Below are 6,644 nucleotides of genomic sequence, written 5' to 3'. Positions count from 1 at the left end.
TTACCCCTGCCACCTTTAGAATTTGAAAGAAAGTATTCCAGTCAACATTGTCAAAAGCTTTCTCTAAGTCTACAAATGCTAGAAACGTAGGCTTGCCTTTCCTTAATCTTCCTTCTAAGATAAGTCGTAAGGTCAGTATTGCCTCACGTGTTCCAACATTTCTATGGGATCCAAACTGATCTTCCCCGAGGTCGACTTCTACCAGTTTTTCCATTCGCCTGTAAATAATTCGCGTTAGTATTTTGCAGCTGTGACTTATTAAACTGATAGTTCGGAAATTTTCACATCTGTCATCACCTGCTTTCTTTGGGATTGGAATTATTATATTCTTCTTGAAGTCTGAGGGTATTTCGCCTGTCTCGTACATCTATCTCACCAGATGGTAGAGTTTTGTCAGGACTGGCTCTCCCAAGGCCGTCAATGGTTCTAATGGAATGTTGTCTACTCCCGGGGCCTTGTTTCGACTCAGGTCTTTCAGTGCTCTGTCAAACTCTTCACGCAGTATCGTATCTCCCACGTCATCTTCATCTACATCCTCTTCCATTTCCATAATATTGTCCTCAAGTACATCGGCCTTGTATAGACCCTCTTTATACTCCTTCCACCTTTCTGTTTTCCCCACTTTGCTTAGCACTGGGTTTCCATCTGAGCTCTTGATATTCATACAAGTGGTTCTCTTTTCTCCAAAGGTCTCTTTAATTTTCCTGTAGGCTGGATCTATCTTATCCCTAGTGAGATAAGCCTCTACATCCTTACATTTGTCCTCTAGCCATGCCTGCTTAGCCACTTTGCACTTCCTGTCGATCTCATTTTTGAGACGTTTGTATTCCTTTTTGCCTGCTTCATTTACTGCATTTTTAGATTTTCTCCTTTCATCAATTAAATTCAATATATCTTCTGTTACCCAAGGATTTCTATTAGCCCCCGTCTTTTTACCTACTTGATCCTCTGCTACCTTCACTATTTCGTCTCTCGAAGCTACCCATTCTTCTTCTACTGTATTTCTTTCCCTCATTCTTGTCAATCGTTCGCTAATGCTCTCCCTGAAGCTCTGGTTCTTTCAGTTTATCCAGGTTCCATCTCCTCAAATTCCCACCTTTTTGCAGTTTCTTCAGTTTTAATCTACAGTTCATAACCAATAGATTGTGGTCAGAATCCACATCTGCCCCTGGAAAAGTCTTACAATTTAAAACCCGGTTCCTAAATCTATATCTTACCATTATATAATCTATCTGAAACCAGTCAGTATCTCCAGGCTTCTTCCATGTATACAACATTCTTTTATGATTCTTGAACCAAGTGTTAACTATGATTAAGTTATGCTCTGTGCAAAATTCTACCAGACGGCTTCCTCTTTCATTTCTTAGCCCCAAACCATATTCACCTACTATGTTTCCTTCTCTCCGTTTTCCTACTGTCGAATTCCAGTCGCCCATGACTATTAAATTTTCGTCTCCCTTCACTACCTGAATAATTTCTTTTATCTCATCATACATTTCATCAATTTCTTCGTCATCTGCAGAGCTAGTTGGCATATAAATTTGTACTATTGTAGTAGGCATGGGCTTCGTGTCTATCTTGGCCACTATAATACGTTCACTATGCTGTTTGTAGTAGCTTACCCGCACTCCTATTTTTTTATTCATTATTAAACCTACTCCTGCATTACCCCTATTTGATTTTGTATTTATAACCCTGTATTCACCTGACCAGAAGTCTTGTTCCTTCTGCCACCGAACTTCACTATTTCCCACTATATCTAACTTTAAACTATCCATTTCCCGATTTAAATTTTCTAACCTACCTGCCCGACTAAGGGATCTGACATTCCACGCTCCGATCCGTAGAATGCCAGTTTTCTTTCTCCTGATAACGATGTCCTCCTGAGTAGTCCCAGCCCGGTGATCCGAATGGGGGACTATTTTACCTCCGGAATATTTTACCCAAGAGGACGCCATCATCATTTAACCACACAGTAAAGCTGCATGCCCTCGGGAAAAATTACGGCTGTAGTTTCCCCTTGCTTTCAGCCGTTCGCAGTACCACAACAGCAAGGCCGTTTTGGTTAGTGTTAGAAGGCCAGATCAGTCAATCATCCAGACTGTTGCCTCTGCAACTACTGAAAAGGCTGCTGCCCCTCTTCAGGAACCACACTTTTGTCTGGCCTCTCAAAAGATAGCCCTCCGTTGTGGTTGCACCTACAGTATGGCTATTTGTATCGTTGAGGCACGCAAGCCTCCCCACCAATGGCAAGGTCCATGGTTCATGGGGGGGCTCCCTTATTTATTCGCCATAAATCAGATACAGAATCTTCAACAGTCTCTTATCCGTGATTACCATTTGGCCATCCTACATTTTTACCTGCTGTTGCTGAGTGCAGTGTTAGTCTGAGAAGCTGTAAACGCACCATCCAGCTTGATCAGTCCATCTTCGAGTCAGGTCACACTAGTATCACACATATATATCTAATTTCGAGAAGAAATTTCTGAAAATGCACGTCTGGAGCACGGCATTGCATAGAAGTGAATCATGGATTGTGGGGAAGCCAGAAAAGAAGAGCATCGATGTGTTTAACATGTAGTGTAACGGGATAATGCTGATGTGCACTGGAATTATTGGGCCTGGGATGTGATCGACTGGAGTAGACTAGTCTTCATTTATGAGTCCTGGCTTGAACTGAGCCTCGAAGACGTGTCTGAAGACTTTCCAGACAGTGGTGGGATACCAGTCTGGCTGTCGCCCGCCGTGATGGTTCGGCGTGCCATTTCTTTTCATAGCAGAACCCTTTTGGCTGTCATCCACGGCTCCCATACAGCACAGCAGTACGTCGGTGATATGCTATGCCTCGATTGGTTGCCTTCATGGCAAGGCATCCTGGGCTGATATTTCAGCAAGATAATGCCCGCCCGCAAATGGAGAGAGTTTCTATTTCTCGTCTTCGAACTTGTCAAACTCGACCAAGGCCAACAAGGTCGCAATGTCTCACCCCAAGGTCGCCGGATCTCACCACAATGAAGAACGTTTGGTACACGATGGGCGGGGCCCTCCAACCAGCTCCAGATTTGGACAGTCCAAAGCGCCAACTGGGTATAATTTGGCATGGTATGCCTCAGGAGGACATCCAACAACTCTATCAACCAACGGCAAGCCGAATAACTGGCTGCGTAAGGGTCAGAGTTGGACCAACGCGTTATTGACTTGATCAGTTTGTGAAACTTTTCGTCTTGAATAAACTATCCAATTTTTCTGACACTGTAATCATTTTTGTCTGTACTTACATATTACACCTATCTATTTCTGTCTCATTCGGATAATTCCTTCGTGGTGCGCCCTTTCCTTTTTCTTTCTTTCTTTGTTTTTCCCCAGAGTGTACACCCGACAAATAATCGAGGATGTTCGATTCCAAAATAATCGGTCATGTGAACCTCAAATTAGTCATTTCTCATATGGCATCCTAAAATGTTGGTTGGAAGCAGTCTACTATGCAGTATTTCTGGACTTCTATAAACGCCTTTGACTCAGTACCACTAACACTTATTAATGAAAGATGATTGAGGTTTTCTTGATGTGGAGGACACAGTGTGTTGTCTTGGATGGAGAGCCATTGACATGGAACGAAGTAACTTCAGGCGTGCCCCAGGGAAGTGCATTGGGACCATTTCTGTTCATTTTGTGTAGTAATGACCCAGTAGATAGTATCAGTAGTTACTTCAGACATTTCGCTGATGATGCAGTTACCTATAATGAAATACTATCTGGAAAACCTGCACAAATATTCAGTCAGTCCTTGATAAAATTTGAAAGTGATGAAAATTTTGGCAATTTACTTTAAATGTTCAGAAATATAAAATTGTGCACTTCAGAATTCGTCGAACTTTAATATCTTATGACTACAAAAGCAGTTGCAATCAGCTACCTCATACAATTATCAGTGTCCAAGAACTTGTAGGGCTGTGAAGTGGAATGATCACATAAGTTCATCGGTAGGTAAAGTTGGTACTGCTTACAGAGCTCTAGCGCGACTTGTCCCGGAGTATTTCTCAAGTGTATGAGATCGTAACAAACAGAACTGCCAGGCATATTGAACATGTGCAAAGAAGTGCAACACGAACAGTGGAAGGTTTGTTTGATATCTCGGATGGTGCCACGGAGATGCTGAATACCTGAACTCGCTGACGCTTCAATGTCGACGACAACTACCCTCTGTTTTTGCATTCATTCTTTCTGTGCTCCATACGTGAACAGAAAATGAAGAACCTCTAATAAGTTGTGCAGTGGGAAGTACCCTCTACCATGCAATTTGCAACTGTTTACAGAGCGTAGATGTGAATGTTAGTGCTTCTCTGAGATGAAAGGGTGTCACAGGTTGTGAACTTTTGGCGAGTTGAAGTCATGAGTCATCAGTCAGAAGACTGATGATAACGAACCCGTCACCTATCCACCTCCCGCCCTACCCTGAAAAAAATTACCTTACAAGTTAAGAATGTCTTTTCGCATTGTGTTGCGTTCACTTTTAACACAAAAGCGATTTCACGACATTTCAACACTGCGTTTAGTAGTGTGCTAGACTGTAACGTTGCGTAGCACATGAAAGGATGAACAGAAAGTGCTGATCTTTGACAGTAGATCCAAGGGGAAGATATCCAGAAACGAGCATCATGTGGTATGTGAAAAGCCAAGCTCCGTCACGGTTAGGTCAGTACACCATTTTACGAAACATAGATCCGATAGGCGAGGAGTTCTATCATTAAAACTGTACCCACCATCAGAACCGGACTTACGTACATCGCGTTTCCAGAATAGAAATTTAGCAGACTCTTTAACAGGAAAATTACATGCATTAGTAAGCACGCAGAACCCAACTGTTAGCATGGCTAGTCTGAAATCTTAAGGTCAACAGTTGGCTCCGTTTCGATTGCAGTGTTTATATCTCTTCTGGCGGTCCTTAATACAAATTTGCAGTATACTGTATACCTTGAAACACGTATGTATTCATTACCAGCAATGGCGAGGCATGACAGAGTCTCTGACCAGAGAGTTATTTTATCGTTGCTAGTCTGGTAAATTTTTTTAAGGGCAGCACCGCTGACCTTCGACCCTGTACTCTGAATAGAAAAACCAAAATTGTTACCTCAGTAAAACTGCATCTATATCTGCTCTTATTTTTCGGCACAGCTCCGTGGAATGCTGGCCTATATTTAATTTTGATTCTTGGAGGAAATGCATAGAAAATATTCTTTAAATTGAAATGAATGCTTTTTCTTCAAAAGAGTGGAAAAATTCTTTAAATTGGAATGATTACTTTTCTTTAAAAGATTTACTTTATAAAAAATTATTATTGGGGCATTTTTTTAACAAATTAATTACAATTAACATACGTTATTAGCTGAGCGCAATGCTGCTTCATTACCTTCTACAATAATACACATCGTCCACCACAATCCTGACCAGATTCGGAAGAACAGCACGCCGTCGACGCATGGCGACGCCCGCTCAGTACAACCGTCCACGCGCTAGAACTACTGCCGGCTGACTACCACTACTGCAGACAGAGTGCAACTACTGTTCCTGCCGACTTGCTACACGCAACTGCACCAGACTGCTACTACTCTCCAACTGTCGACTCGCGCGGTCAAGCGCAGACTAGCAACGATAAAATAACTCTCTGGTCAGAGATTCTGTCATGCCTCGCCATCGCTGGTAATGAATACATACGTGTTTCAACCTCCTCATTGTTTTATTATTATTACCAGTCATTCTTTATCATTTCACATACAGGGTGATTTAGCTAAATGGTGACAGATTACAGGAAACGAGCCCAAAGAGGATAAGGTGCAAGAAAGGTCATATGGATACATGGCCGGAAATGCGTTCCAAGGGAGGTACAACAACTTGAAGGTGAGACGAAAGATTGTTGATAGTGTAGATTTCAGTGACTGAAAACTGGCGTGAGAACAAAGTAGGCAAGTGGGAAGGTTCTGTCTGTACCAGTGTTTTAGCTCCAATCTCAAAAGGGCTGTAAAATTGTCCATGGCAGCGGTGCGCTCACACATCGGTACTGGAGGGCATCCTGGTGTTGCCGACTCACTCTGGTGTGGACATGTGTCGCGTTGAGCAGTACTGCGAGATGAGGGCATGATACACGAAAGAATAACAGGCCGACCATGGTCTTTACACATGGAAAAAAATTTGTGGTAAGTTCTTATGGGACCAAACTGCTGAGGTCACCGGTCCCTAAGCTTAACCACTACTTAATTTAACTTAAACTAATTTATGCTAAGAACAACACACACACCCATGCCCGAGGGAGGACTCGCACCTCCGACGGGGAAGCCGCGCGAACTGACGCCTAAGACCGCGCGGTTACCCCGCGCGACCTTTACACATGGACAGGCATATGCCAATGGGCAGGCCGCAGCATGACTATACCGGTAAAAGTATACTCGCCGGCAGCAACCGCACCCTAAAATGTTTGCAATAGTGTTCGTAGTTTGTAAGAGTCAGGTTCGCTTACGTGAACGGGTAACGATGAAAGGCTGGTGCGCCCGGTACGTATACAGGCCTTGTAGAAAGGATTATTGAACACCGTGGAATATGACCCGAGTATCAGTACCAGGCAGATGGCCCGCCAGCATCAGTTAAGC

The sequence above is a fragment of the Schistocerca nitens genome, chromosome 5 (genome assembly GCF_023898315.1).
Source record: "Schistocerca nitens isolate TAMUIC-IGC-003100 chromosome 5, iqSchNite1.1, whole genome shotgun sequence".
NCBI lineage: Eukaryota > Metazoa > Arthropoda > Insecta > Orthoptera > Acrididae > Schistocerca > Schistocerca nitens.
The sequence above is the reverse complement of the archived record's forward strand: the minus strand, read 5'-3'. Positions refer to the sequence as shown.